At 46.1% G+C, this 15731-nt stretch overlaps 1 pseudogene; it reads right to left on the reverse strand.

Annotated features, from left to right (window-relative positions):
- Positions 1–2546: 2546 nt before the first annotated feature.
- On the reverse strand, positions 2547–15096 carry LOC125751686 (vitamin D 25-hydroxylase-like; annotated as a pseudogene).
- Between the last annotated feature and the right edge of the window lie 635 nt (positions 15097–15731).

Below are 15731 nucleotides of genomic sequence, written 5' to 3' on the forward strand. Positions count from 1 at the left end.
GAATACACCCACATGGACCTCCTTGTCCATTGATTGACAGCTTCTCTTAACTGAACAACAAGCATACAGTTTGGGTAGAGGCTATCCAGATCTGCAACCCTTTTCAGAAGGTGGTGGTAGTACACAAAATATTGTTTTCCAACCTGCGAAAACCAAAGGAAGAAGAGGAAGGTCTGGCCAGAGACTTGTATTTTCTGAGCCCTGACAGGAAGCCCAAAGTTGAAAATAGAGTGGACAGAACAACAGTCATGACTCCTGAAGATTTATTTGTAAGTGATACTGATTGATGGCTTCGTCTAACAACCTACCAATTTACTTATTTTGAAATTTGGTTGGAACTAGATGTTATAGCGACAGATCCAGTACCTGCGCCATTCTGAAAAGCGTTTGAGCAAAAAAATGGATGCATGCAAAGCCGTAAAATGCAACAAAATTTCTTTATCTATAAATGTAAATGAAGTCCAGTTTACAATATCTTCTTAAACCAAAAAAAGGACTCACAGGTTATATTAACACGGTCAAGAAACTGTTTTGCTCCACACGCAAATTCCTTCTTTCCATCTCACTTGCTTCTTTTTTCTTAAACAAATCAATACCGCATATGACTTGGGCCCCTTTTACGTACAAAAAAGGGTCATACCAAAATGATCAATATAGGGGTCTTAACTTAAACGTAAATGTTAACTGAATTACTATAACAATATCTAAGAATTAAATATTCACCCCTAAGTATACAAAAATAAATAAATATCAGTTTCTTAGACATTGCATACAAATTATACATGAAATGCAATTACCAGCTATGGCTATAACACTAGAGGTAAAACCATATGAAAATTTCATATTGTGATTATAATGACCAAAACTATCACAGTAATAATAATTATCATGGTATTGTTAAAACGTGCTGAAAATATTCAGAAGGCCATCTGATACACTCTGAGGCTGGACCAGATAACAGCATTATGTGTCCTCCTAGCCACAGTGTTGCATATCACCTGGACATTTAGGCCTAGTTTCAAAAACTTTCAACAGGTGCAGATAGGGATCAAGAGGCTGGAAGTATGAATAGGGTTGATAGTTCCATCCACTGCACTTACAATGCCAGGTATGACTGCAGTGACATGAAAACCAATTGCAAGGCATCCCCTCTTGCTGTAAAAATGTATTTAGTTTCATGCATGATAAGAGCCATCTGGTTACTGCATGCACAGATTTACACACAGTGGCCTTACGGAGGTCATATGCATCACCAATGGTCTGCAGAAACCTACAGGTAGCATAGATACAGAGCTGTCAGAAGCTGCACAGTGCGACTGAGGGCAGAATTCTAGTGTGTTTTTCTTTCCAGTTTATCCTCCACCAGCCCAGTGCCATCTAATTTAAACTAGGGTACCTGAAATCCGACAAGTTATGTGACTAAGCAAGAAATCCAGGTTTGTGATACAGGACCCAGCGCTACATTTAGTTCAGGGTACCCCAGTTTAAATGGACTTCTTTCCACTTAAATTTAGCCCAAACTACCTTACATATGACAAGTTTATATCTAGTCAGACCACAGCATGCCAGATAGACTGCTGCACAAATGCTCACCAACAGACCAGAACAAATATGTGTGATTTTAGGATTTAGAAATATTTTAGACCATTAAGCTTTACCTGCGAACGCAGATTTACAATTAACAGAACTAATTTTAGTGGAAGCTAATTGATCCAGTAAGAGTTTTCAAAGTTAACGGAAATGCTAATTTGCTAATGAAAAAGTTTGCTTTGCTGATTGGCAGTTAGCAGATTAGTAGAACCCTACTCACTACTGCTGGTAGCAAGGGATGATTCATCTTCCCACTTTAAAGGATGTGGCTAAATACATAGCAGGTTTATATGTACCAGGGCTGCTTAGCATTTATGAATTGTGCCCTATTCCATTTGTGAATTGGAATCTGAATTGGTCACACTCAGCAGGGTGTTGAATAGGAATTTGAATTGGAATGACAATTCCTTTCAGTTAAAATAACTCAATGGAATTATATACAAACACATAAACATAAAACATAAACTCTATTATAGATTTACTTTCTTGATCCGGGGTGGGCTGTCTTATTTGCAAAGGGCTGGTGTGTTTGCAGGTTTTTGGGATGATCTTGAGGTCAGCTTTTCAATCCCAAGTATGAGGACTCGTCAGCCAATCAGTCCTCTAATTTTTTATCTAATTACTAATTATTATTGCAATTATTAGTTGCAGTGAAAACCCGAATACACTGGCCCTTTGTGGATAATATTGCCCACCCCTATTCTAGATTAAAGATGTATATATTGACTTTTTATATGTAATAGTGGGTGAAGTACAGTCGACCCTCACCACTTCGAGTTTCGACTTTCGAGGCTTCACTCTATCATGATTTTTTTGTATATTCAGCGAAAATGATTCATCGAAATGCATCGGAAGCATCTTTGCTCTTCGTAATTTAATGTACAATAACACTAATGTGATATTTGTAACGTCTAATATGTCTTATTTTCTCTTATTTTGTCTAATATATTGGGAAATAGGAGTAAAATTGTCATGACCTGCCTGTACAATCCTCCTGTATGCCACACCCCCTTATTAACCACGTGTGCAGCCCCGATTGTGACCTGCTGTTTCCTGTCAGTTTGATTCCTCCAATGTATTTAAGTCACATCAGAGTCTGTAACCCCAGGTCTGTCATTGATGTTTTGATGTTACATGTTCCTGTGTCCTGCATTTGTAGTAATTCCAAATAAATCCTTTGATCCTGATTCCTCGTCTGCCCGTTCCAGTTGATTGAGTTGTGTTATAGGACATCCTGAGCCTTTGTGGGGTCTGTCTGCAGCTGCTATGAATTTGCTATGAATCTCCATAAAAACCTTTATTCAAGCTTTATTTTGGTTTCTACTTTAGTAGGTTTGTGTAGGTTTCTGTGAGAAAATTAAGAGTGAATTTGCCAATATTTCAGCAAAATATCGATGGAGCTTTTAAAAGAAATAGCGAAAAGGCATAGATTGTCAAAATGAGTAAGAAATGTTGTCATACAAGTGATGGAAATGAGCTTCTTTCGCGGGGTGTTTGGGCTCAGCCTTAGAGATAGGGTGAGGAGCTTGGATATCTGGGAGGTGCTCAAAGTAGAGCCGCTGCTCCTCCATATCAAAAGGAGCCAGCTGAGGTGGTTTGGGCATCTCTTTATGATGGCTCCTGGACCCCTCCCTGGGGAGGGTCTCCAGGCATGTCCAACTGGCCCGAGATATACTGGAGAGAATACAACTCTTGGCTGCCCTGGGAGCTCCTGGGTATCCCCCTGGAGGAGCTGGACGAGATGGCTGGGGAAAGGGAGGTCTGGCTGTATCTGCTCAGACTGCTGCCCCTGCAACCTGGACCCAGATATGCACTGGAAAGTGGATGGATGAGCAAACCACTATTGAACTTTGACAAAACTAAATTGAGGTACACCCTGGCTGGGATGACAGTGCATATACACACAATTATTGACACAGTACATTCAATGTAGGGACATCAAATGGCTTAAAGATATGCTTTGGACTGTCGGAGGACACCTGCACAACACGAATTCAACATGCAAACTCCAGACATACAGAGTGACGTGATGATTCAACCCTCCAACCTTAGGGTGTACCCACTGAGCTGGCCCTTTTAGGCTATTAAAAATGCAAAAATACTGTACATTTCCCTGATGATTAAAACTTTCTTCTTAACAAATGCAACTGCATGTCTGACCTTTGCACTATATATTTTCTTCACCAACAGTTCAGGGTTGTACAGACCTATCGGATGATTGTCTCTTGTTTAATCATCTGCAGTATATTGTCAGATATGTTGGCTAAGGAGTTCTTAATCAAGTCTTGTGAAAGTGGTGTTTCATAATGCAGTCATCCTTTCTTTATTGGTGCCTCCTGAATGCACAGATGTCATACGGCTGAGGCTGTAAAGTCATCCCAAGCATGGGAGAGAGGCTGGGAAGAGAACCCTGGGGAAAATGAAGGTGAAATCTCTGCAGAATCATGGTGAAGAAGAGGAACATCTCCACCCTGGCCAGCCGCTCACCAAGACAGCGTCTTCTACCTGTATACAAATCACAAAAATGAGGACATCTCAGTGCTATTGATCTAGATCGGACATAATAGCTGACACTGAAATAAGTGCATATAAAAATGTATGCTTTGTGCAATCTGTTTAGTAAAAGCTCATATAGTCATTAAGGGACAGATGATGTTATAAAATTAATTCGGGCCTTAAACCGCCTTTAGGGCAGTGGTCACCAACCAGTCAGTCATGATCAACAGGTTTATCTCAGTGACGTTTGTAGTTGATTATGACACAGCTTACAACCACAAGATATATTGTTGCAATTTGGTAGCTCACCAGTATTTCTTTTGTAAAAGCAGCTCTAACTGTAAAAAAGGATGAAGGCGACTGTTTTAGGGTATATCTCCCTAACTGAAAATACAATAAATTAATTCGACCTCCTTGCTAATGGACTGATTAACCCTGAGGGGTTACATTAGTATTATGTAATAAAAGGTGACTGAATGGCAGCATTTGCAGTTTTATATGACTTCCTTTCTGGTAAGAAGTAATTCTGTATGAGGTCAGCTTGCCAATTGAGAAAGGCAGGAAGGCCTCCCTCTGGACAAAGTTGCCTTGCTGTCCAGGAACCTCTCTGGAAAGAAAGCCTCCGGGTTCCTGTATGTCCTTTGAGGCCTCCTCAAAGTGAACCAAGTAGAGGTTGGTTATGACAGCGGTGCCACAGGGGATGGAGTATCCCCTGACCAGTGCGTCCTCTGACGTGCCAAGGCAGATGCCCAGGGACCTTGTGCAGCACTGCCTCGACATATGGCACCTGAGGCTTGTCTTCCAGGCATGGTGGCCTGCTGCTCCCCACCACCATGTAAATATCCCTCTGCACTCTTTCTGTCAAGGGCAGACCCTCCAGTCAGGCCCGATCCAATCTGAGTTCCTCTCATATCACTTTTGTGCAAAATGTTTCTGGTAACATGAATGCCATGTCCATAAGAATCTACGAACACATTCAAAATAAGTCATTCATAAATTGCATTCATAAAGCAAATATGGCTATAAATGTTTATAAAAATACACAACAGATTATACCCATGTTTATTATGCATTATGAATGCTTTATGAAGCTTTCATCTTTAATGCACTATAGATACCTTCATAATGCAATACATTAACTCAATTCTTTTACTTGCCATTATAATGTTGTTAAATTATTTTTTAAATAATGAATATTAATACCAATATTAAGTATTGGTACCATATATTTAATGTTTTTTTCTATTTTTCTTTTACTTTTCTAAAACTCAGTCTGATTGAACATCTGGCATGCCAGCAATTCTACTGTAAGACATGCCAGATGATATGAGGAAATGTACTGATTGATTCTTCTTCCTTGGTGCTAACCTTGGATGCTGGGGTAGAGTGCCATGCAGAGCATGGCCCAGCGAAGAGCATTTGTGGTGGTCTCTGTGCCAGCAATGATGAGCTCACTCACAGAAAAGATAAGGTTCTCTTGGGAGTATGAGGCCCCGGGGTCATCAGCAGCTTGGTTCATCTCATCAGAATAGGCATCAGTATAGTGATGGGGGGAATGGTTTGTTCTGCCCTGAGAGAAGTAATCCTGAGAAGGAAGTCATACAACTGGGCTGCATTATGGAAGAGCTTCCTGTGCTTGCCAAAGGGAAGGAGCTCGAGCCAGGGAAAAGCATTGTAGAGGAAGGCCCAACTACTTGCTGCCAGCTCTACACTCTCACTGAAGATCTTGATCATCTGCAAGAACTTATGGTCGTTGTAGGTAAAGCGCTCCCCAAAAAGTATGAGATCATGATGTTGGACACAGTGCTTGTCAACAGCTGTTTGGGGCTTAAGGGCTTCCCCTTCTGCTTGTCGATGGCATACGTAAAGAATAAACACTTCTCCGAGATCTCAAATGACTTACAGCCACTGCTGAAGCTGTGAAAGCAGTTGATGGTGAGTTTGCGATGCTCGATCCATCTCCAGCCGGTTAAGAAGGCACAAGATAAACACAAGATAAGCACAAGATAAAGAGCAGAACGATCAGGCTGAAAACCTTAAAGGTACAAGTTTTAGGGTGGGGAGGCATACAATTTTCTTAGGTAATTCCATGCAAGGGTCAGCCTTGCCATGGAAAAGTAAAGTTATGAGCACAGGGATGGAAATATTTAAAAGCTGTATTTGACTGTATGTATGTCATGCCCGGCTCGTCCGCTCCTCGTGTGTGCCACGCCCTCTGATTACCCACGTGTTCTTCCCTGATCGTCTCCATCTGTGTCTGCTTATTTTGATTAGTCATGTCTTATTTAAGTCCTGGTCTTACCTGTTTGCCCTGTCCGTCATTGATGTTGTCAATGCCTGTGTCCCGTCCCGCTTTACTCGCTCCGTTTTTCCCAATTAAACCCCCGTTTTCCCCCGATTTGGACCTGTTTGCCTGTTCCTTACCCGCTTACCCGCACGATCGCCGCTCGCTTCTGCCGTGATCGTGACAATGTAACTGCTCTAACTGAATTTTACAGAAAACTGAACCATTTTTGTTTGATATTGTAGCAACTAGCAGACCCAGGAATAGTGGCGGCACAAAGGAGGGAGACACGACAGGTTTAAATAAAAAATGTTCTTTAATAACAGGCTTTAAAAGTACCGCATACAAACAACAACGATAACTCAGACAACATTGCTTGGAAATACAGGGAGGTCTGAAGCTGGACTGTAAGGTACACAGGGTAACTGATTACAAAGGGCATAGAAACACATGCGTAATTGGCACAGATTGGGTCACACACAGGTAAACACACTTACATACACTGGAGACACAGCTCAAGTATTTATAACAGCAAATACACACAGGGGTTATTTACACTCCTCACAAGCATGCTGGGAAATGCAAAAAGCCCCACTAAGTGGGGCAATCTCGCCGGCGCTGCACTATGTAAGTGGTGTGTCCATAATTAGGGTTACCAAATTTGGTGAAATGAAAAAGTGGACAAATCGGGAATCAGAATATTAATAAGGTTTAATAACTTTCACTGACCAATCAGGTAGCACTTCTCTTATGAATATTAATGAGTTTTCCCTAACCACCCTGTAAAACTAAAAATTGCGTCCGGGGCAACCCAGATTTACAGTAACCTTACAGTTAACTCTAATAATTTTTAACTAGCCCTATTGTTTTGTTTCAAGAAAGGCATACAGGGACTTTTTACAAAATGTTATCATTTGGAATCTTCCAGAATGGCACGGGAATGAAAGAGCAATACATACGCTCACTTTGTGTTAAGAGCAGCGTTTCACAAATTAATAGTATTCAACAATGTCCAAGCTTTCTGTACAAAGCAAACATATAATTGTTAGTTGTGACAAATTGTGTCATTTTATTACTTTTAATAACTGTACAGCTGTGTTCAGAATAATAGCAGTGTGTTCAGAAAATTGAATATAGCTAAAAATCCTTATAATAGCTTTTTTTGTCGCAAAAAAAATGCATTGAGAACACTGCACATTCTATTCCAAATCAAAACAAAGAAAAATGTATCAAATTTGTGTTGTTCCTTTACAGAAAGTGAAGAAAATGGAATATTAGGCTGTTCAAAAAAGCAGTATTCTTCTTTACAAACATTCCCTTTATAAACTGAAAAATGCTGGGTAAGACACAGGAACATGTAAAAGATTTTGCTTTTCTTTGAATCGCTGTAATAATATTTAGCTGTGGAACCACTGTTTCTGAGAAATGCTGCACATCCGTGGCACCGGATGTGCAGGGCTGGCACCTGTGGACAGGTATTCCAGCCCACGATGATTGGACTACATTCCACAATTCTTCTGCATTCCACTCCACTCCATAACGTCAAACTTGTTGGTCTGGAACCAAGATGCTACTCGTTTACCGGTGTGTTTGGGCTTGTTGTCTGGTTGAAACTTCCATTTCAAGAGCATTTCCTCTTTGGCATAAGGCACATGTCCTCTTCAAGTAGTTTGAGGTATTCAAACTGATCCATGATCTCTTGTATGCGATAAATAGGCCTGACACCGTAGTGCGAGATACATCCCCATATCATGATGCTTGCGCCACCATGCTTCACTGTCTCCACAGTGTACTGTGACTTGAATTCAGTGTTTGGGGGACGTCTGTGGCCCCTAGACCCAAATCAGTCCACAAAATGTTGTGCCATTTCTCTATATTCCAGTCAATGTGTTCTTTGGCAAATTGTAACCTCTTCAGCATGTCTTTTTCTCAATGATGGGACTTTGCTGGGGCTTCTGGCCGATTAATGGGGAGGGTTGGCGTCAAGAAATATACTATCTTCACTGCATCACTGATGTCAAAATGTGGGGGCGGAGGGGGGGCCCGATAGATGTTTTGCCCCAGGGCCTTGTGTGCAGTTGTTCCGCAACTGCTGAGCAGCCTATCATTTTCTGAACTTCTTTCTAATCTATGTTTTCCCCTCTGCAATCAACCTTTTAATCAAAGTACACTGTTCTTCTGAACAATGTCCAGAACGATCCATTTTACTCAGATTTTCAGAGAGACATGCGCTATAACCAACATGTACATTTGCTGCCTTCCTTCCTTAAATAAGGGCCATAATTGACTGCTTTTTCACAGAATGAATGAGCTCACTAATTAAATTCCACAGTGCTATTATTGTGAACATGCCCCATTCAATTACTGAATCAATTACACAGGATCAGCAGCATGCATGTCCTGACTGTTGGGTCTATTGCTTTTACATAACTCGACTACACCTACTAGTAAAATATTTGTCATGCAAAAATATAATTTCTACCAAAAATAGTGGTTGATCAGGTTAATGATGTCGGGCTGCTATTATTTTGAACACAGCAGTACATATGTGATGTTATGGACCCTACAAGATGTGAATTATTTCACATTTTTAAATATTAAATAACTTTGCTAAACTTCCACCATGTCATTTCGTAGGGTAGTTTTACCAAATGTCTCCTCGGTGTATGGGTGAAATGGACAGACCATTGATCATACACATCATCGCAAAAAAGGGGTAATCTCTACCAGGACAACATATTCACTCATCCCCTGTGACCAAGATATTTTCAAGCAGTAATAAAAATGTCAACAAATGATTCATCATGCCGAGGTGCCATAGAAATCCCCGCGGTATTTTTCTTTATGCTGTTCATTTCCTAGTAGAGTCAAGTGTTCACCGTGTGAGGGTGCTGATGGGTTTAGATGTGAAAACAGGTGCACTCACGTTTGCTTGCACTAGCTAGTATTCAAACCTGGGCACACTTAATAACATGAAAAACTGATAAAAAATGATAAGATATTATTGAAAACAACATACCACTATGAAAATAACCCTGTGTGAAGCAGAACTGAAGAAGTCACATGGTTCTTGCTAGGTTTTAACAAAAAGCTATTTTAATTGTCATATACCACTATATAAGTTATAAAAATTACTATTTTAATACTAAATTATTCCTCAGTTATAATGAGATAACAGAATATGTATAAATTTAATAGGAATGTTTTACACGTTTCTTACCAATCTATACTTTTTCACACACTGAAAATTTTACTGTACTTTATAGGCTTGTGATGACTGATGACTGTGCTTTCTGAAAGTTATTGATTAGGCTATGTTGTGTGGAGCTGCAATGAATTATGAATCTTTTTTTTTTTTTTTTTGGGGGGGGGGGGGGGGTGCTGGTTGCTGCTGCTCATTGCTGCTACTTTTTCTGCATTGTAAGGCATTGCATTGGGAAAGACCCAGAGCTTGTTTGATCAGCACCGAAAGAGCAGACCAAACTATTTCATTGTAGGGAGGGAAAGTAAAATTTTTCGATCATTATGTCAAGGAAAATTAGGAAGATAAAAAATAACTATTTATGTGAATTCCGAATTATATAAAGTTTTCACAAATATGTATTATTGAAATATTATAGCAGCAGATTATTTAAAGGTTATAGGGCATTTTTGGATTCCCCTAGACCTAGGGAATGAGGAGAACTGACCCGGACTCCCCTGACGGCCCTAATAGGGGGAATTCTCGTTTCATTGTTCAGTTTTTTCTTAATTGGTATTTCAGTTGTTTCATAAAATAAACGTTACATCTATAACTTAAAATGTTACATCCCTTTATATTTAACATTTTTAATATGTAAATGAATATAGGATACGTCTATATTCAGCCCAAGAGGTTACATGAATAAGATATGCAGATTTACTCATCGATAGCCTAATAAGCTTGTCTATGCTCTTGATTTGTTTGAGTCTATGAGTCCAGATGTCACATCCACAACGCTGTAATTGCCCTACCTGTTTTCAATCGCAGCAAAACAAAATCGGAAGAGCCAGAACCTACATTGTATGTTTAAATCTAAATGTCATTCATAAGTTGTCAAAATCAATTCTTGAGCGTAACTTTTAAACAGCTGCATTCATTGAATGTTTACTTTGAATTACATTGTTGTTACTTAATTTGATACGGCTGTTTGTTCATCCGAAATGGTACCACTAAATTACTGGAAAAGCGGAAGCATCCAGTACCTCCCATGTTCGTCATTGTCCCGAACAACGGCAGAGATGGCAGCTCCGCGAACACGTCGCTTTGGTGCAAAAGACATGATGGCATTGTAGCCGTTCACTACTACGACTGATATTCCGCCTAAATCAAGACTGAAGATATGAAATAAGGCAAAACATAAAGCAATACACGCGATTAACGAACAATTACAGTTTTGATTTTTTTTTATAATAATTATTATTATTAACTTACTGTCACGATCCGGAAATACTGGAGACGGCGATCGTGCGGGAAACAGGCAAGGGAAACCAGGTACGGGGAATAACGGGGTTTTATTGGAGTAACGGGGACTAGGGAACATCGGACAGGGACTAGCAAACATCCACAATGACGGACAAGGGTAACAGGCAAGACCAGGACTTAAAACAGGACAAGACTAAGCAAAGTAATCAGACAAGGCTGGAGACAATCAGGGACGCACACGCGGGTAATCAGGGGGCGTGGCACACACGAGGAGCCGACGAGCCGGGTCATGACAGAACCCCCCCCCAAAGGCGCGCTTCACCGGGCGCGCCAGGGAGGAGGCGACGAACGGGACACAGGAACCGGGACCGAGAAAAGAACAAAACTAACGAGAGACCGGAAACAGGACAGAGGCACAAAACATAGCGAGAGACAGAACGTAAGACACGACTCGACACAGGACCGGGAAAGCGGAGAGACAGACCAGGAAGGGAGAGATAGGAGGGACAGGCGGGACACTAGGAGCGGGAGTGCAAGGAGGGAACATCGGGAAACGAGGAGCAGGAAAGGGCGGAACAGACGGGCGAGGAACAAAAGCAGACGGGGCAAAGACATGAGGTACGAAGGCAGAGGCATAGGGCGAGAAGGAGGGGGTACCAAGGGGAGCCCGAGGGAGCCCCAGCGGGCGACGGGAGGCAGCCGGAGGGGCCGCAGGCGGCCGGGAGGCCGGAGCCGGAGGGGACCCCGGAGGGGCCGAGGAGACAGGGCGAGGGACCCGCGGAGGGGCCAGGGAGGGAGCAGGAGGGAGCACCGGGGAAGGGGACGAGGGAGTAGGAAGGGGCCAGGGCGAAGGCCCGGAGGAGGGGGGAGCCGCAGCAGGCGGCGACGTCCGGGAAAGGGCCGGAGGTAAGGGCCCCGCAGGCGACCGAGGAGCCGCCGTCGGGGAACCCCCAGGCGACCGACCAGGACCCAGAGAGGGGAGCGAGGCAGGGCGACGAGGCACCGGAGAGGGACCTGCAGGCGACAGCCGACGCGGAGGGCCAGGACCCGCAGGCGCCAACCGGACCCCAGCGCAGGCGAGGGAGGGCGAGCCAGGGGGCAGGGCGGGCGGGACCCCAGCCCTGCGTCTGTGTCCCCTTCCCCTGCGGGACACAGACAAGCCGACCCTAGTTCGGGGTCGATCTCGCCGGGGCGAGGGACAAGGGGTTACGAGTTCTGTCCCCGAGGGGTCCCATTCCAGCTCCTCCACCTCCGAAGAGGGAGGAGCCAAGATGGAGTTGTCCAGGACCACCTCGGGGACTAGGACAGGGACTGGAGCTGCTGCAGGCGGAGGGGGCGCCTCTGGAGCTGCTGCAGGCGGAGGGGGCGCCTCTGGAGCTGCTGCAGGCGGAGGGGGCGCCTCTGGAGCTGCTGCAGGCGGAGGGGGCGCCTCTGGAGCTGCTGCAGGCGGAGGGGGCGCCTCTGGAGCTGCTGCAGGCGGAGGGGGCGCCTCTGGAGCTGCTGCAGGCGGAGGGGGCGCCTCTGGAGCTGCTGCAGGCGGAGGGGGCGCCTCTGGAGCTGCTGCAGGCGGAGGGGGCGCCTCTGGAGCTGCTGCAGGCGGAGGGGGCGCCTCTGGAGCTGCTGCAGGCGGAGGGGGCGCCTCTGGAGCTGCTGCAGGCGGAGGGGGCGCCTCTGGAGCTGCTGCAGGCGGAGGGGGCGCCTCTGGAGCTGCTGCAGGCGGAGGGGGCGCCTCTGGAGCTGCTGCATGCCGCCGGGGCGCCGGGACAGGAACACGGTCAGGTCGCCGGGGCGCCGGGACAGGAACACGGTCAGGCCGCGGGGGGGGCGCCTGCCCGGGAACTGGAGCGCGGTCAGGAACTGGAGCGCGGTCAGGAACTGGAGCGCGGTCAGGAACTGGAGCGCGGTCAGGAACTGGAGCGCGGTCAGGAACTGGAGGTGGCTGCAGTGGGGGCGCCGGCCCGGGAGCTGCAGCAGGCGGCTGCAGAGGGGGCGCCTGCCCTGGAGCTGCAGGTGGCTGCAGTGGGGGCACCTGCCCTGGAGCTGCAGCAGGTGGCTGCAGTGGGGGCGCCTGCCCGGGAGCTGCAGCAGGCGGCTGCAGAGGGGGTGCCTCTGCAGGAACTGGAGCGCGGTCAGGAACTGGAGCGCGGTCAGGAACTGGAGCGCGGTCAGGAACTGGAGGTGGCTGCAGTGGAGGCGCCGGCCCGGGAGCTGCAGCAGGCGGCTGCAGAGGGGGCGCCTGCCCTGGAGCTGCAGGTGGCTGCAGTGGGGGCACCTGCCCTGGAGCTGCAGCAGGTGGCTGCAGTGGGGGCGCCTGCCCGGGAGCTGCAGCAGGCGGCTGCAGAGGGGGTGCCTCTGCAGGAACTGGAGCACGGTCAGGAACTGGAGCGCGGTCAGGAACTGGAGCGCGGTCAGGAACTGGAGCGCGGTCAGGAACTGGAGCGCGGTCAGGAACTGGAGGCAGTGGGGGCGCCTGCCCTGGAGCTGCAGGCTGCTGCAGTGGGGGCGCCTGCCCTGGAGCTGCAGGTGGCTGCAGAGGGGGCGCTTCCGGAGCTCTCCGGAGCTTGATCAGCCTCCGGAGGTCTTCAGCCATCCTCTCCAGATCCGAATACGGGGATTCTGGAGTGAAAGAGGCGAAATCCTGCCCCAGTTGCACTGCGAGCTTTTCCCCCTCCGGAGGGCCCTGTGGGGCCGGTTCTCCCATCACCCTCCAATACAGTCCCTGGAGGGTGAAGTACCTGTCAGCGAGGATCATGGGTGGAGGCGGCAGCGAAGACGGCTGCGCAGGCGGCGGCGGCCGCACGGGAACGGGGTCCGCCGGCAATGGCGGCCGCACGGGAGCGGTGTCCGCCGGCAATGGAGGCCGCACGGGAGCGGTGTCCGCCGGCAATGGAGGCCGCACGGGAGCGGTGTCCGCCGGCAATGGCGGCCGCACGGGAGCGGGGTCCGCCGGCAATGACGGAGGGAGGTCCTCCGTACGGGCGATCGCCGTTCTCCTCCGTCTCCCTCGCAGGCGCCTGGCGGTTGCGGGAGGCGGCGCGATGTCCGTAAAAACGGACGGTGGAAAAAAGGCTTCTGGCTCCGGGTAGTGGAAGGGCTCCTCGTCCTCGTCCTCACTTGAGAGCCAGTACTTCCACGCAGGATCGGGGACGCGTGTGGTCGGCCCCCGGGCTGGAGGTAGGGCAGGTACCTCCCTCTCGTCCTCCGCCGGAAGCCAAAGCCTGGAGAGCGAACAGGCGCCGAGAGAGATCGGCTCTTGAGGGAGCCTCTTCCTTCCTCTCTGCTTCTTCTTTGGGTCCGTCATTCTGTCACGATCCGGAAATACTGGAGACGGCGATCGTGCGGGAAACAGGCAAGGGACGATCCGGAAATACTGGAGACGGCGATCGTGCGGGAAACAGGCAAGGGAAACCAGGTACGGGGAATAACGGGGTTTTATTGGAGTAACGGGGACTAGGGAACATCGGACAGGGACTAGCAAACATCCACAATGACGGACAAGGGTAACAGGCAAGACCAGGACTTAAAACAGGACAAGACTAAGCAAAGTAATCAGACAAGGCTGGAGACAATCAGGGACGCACACGCGGGTAATCAGGGGGCGTGGCACACACGAGGAGCCGACGAGCCGGGTCATGACACTTACTATATTTAATATTAATTACACGCATCCAACGGCAGGTGATCTTTCTTATAAATAAAATTGTTTTAGAGAATCGAGTCCAGTGTAAGTTAAAGTTGGATGTTCTCAATTTCTTTGGGTAATTTGTCCGTTTTATCACATTAAATTGCGTCCAATTTAAATTGCTCCCCCAGTATTAATGACATACTTTGGAATATTAATTGTTATAGTAGCATATTATATGTATAGCATTGCCAACGCACATCTTCTTTTACACATTTAAGAAAGCGGTGATCGAGGGATGGAGGATAGAAAAGCGTCTTCCTTCAGATAGAAATAGAACATACATAGCACAGAAACATTTATACCTTTCCGTAGATGTCACTCTGTTTCTTCATATAGACGTGTGGTTCCGAAGTGAAAGACAAAATGTTACCGACTACAGCAAAGGTGTGGGTCCAGGAGGGAAACCTCGGGGTTTCTTTTGATTTACGAGCTGAACAATCAGCAAAAACGAAAAAAGTGTGATCAGCAAACAACCAAAAGCTAGAAGCGTCGATGACACGTTAAGAAAAAATGACGATATTCTGATGGACACCATCTTCTCTTTTTATCGATTGTTTATTTATTAAACTGCCGGACTTCACTTGTCAAGTGAATGTATTATCTTTGAGAAGTTCCCAAATCCCCGCCTCTGACAAGCTAAGACTGGTTGAATCTGTTTTGGGTGAGTGATCAAGCGAGTGCGTGCGTGAGGGTGTGTGGGGATGGGGGTGTCCATTAATAATATTATTTCAAAATAAACTTCTGGCTTCTGCTTACTGAGCGAATCCAGGGGGAAAGTGACGTTGGCATTACATGCTGAGTAGAATGAGAAAGACTTCAATATATTTTAGCTTTCAAATGATCAAAATGAAACAAGGATTTAGTCACTTCAGTACGTGCCAGAACGCAATTATATAATGACGACTGAAGTGAGTAATACCGATTGTTCAGAGGCAATGCTTTCTGCAATTAAAACATGCGGGAAGTATAAAAGTCCATAAGGGTAAGTCATAAAATAAATCTAATCTATATATACCTACACTTACAGACTTTTATTCAGCAGACGCTTTTGTCCAAAACGACATATAAGGAAGGGTAACTTGGACTTATCTATCTATCTATCTATCTATCTATCTATCTATCTATCTATCTATCTATCTATCTATCTATCTATCTGTCTGTCTGTCTGTCTGTCTGTCTGTCTGTCTGTCTGTCTGTCTCCATATTTTGCTTATATGGAACTGGGTTGTGGT

The sequence above is a fragment of the Brienomyrus brachyistius genome, chromosome 11 (assembly GCF_023856365.1).
Source record: "Brienomyrus brachyistius isolate T26 chromosome 11, BBRACH_0.4, whole genome shotgun sequence".
NCBI classification, from domain to species: Eukaryota; Metazoa; Chordata; class Actinopteri; order Osteoglossiformes; family Mormyridae; genus Brienomyrus; species Brienomyrus brachyistius.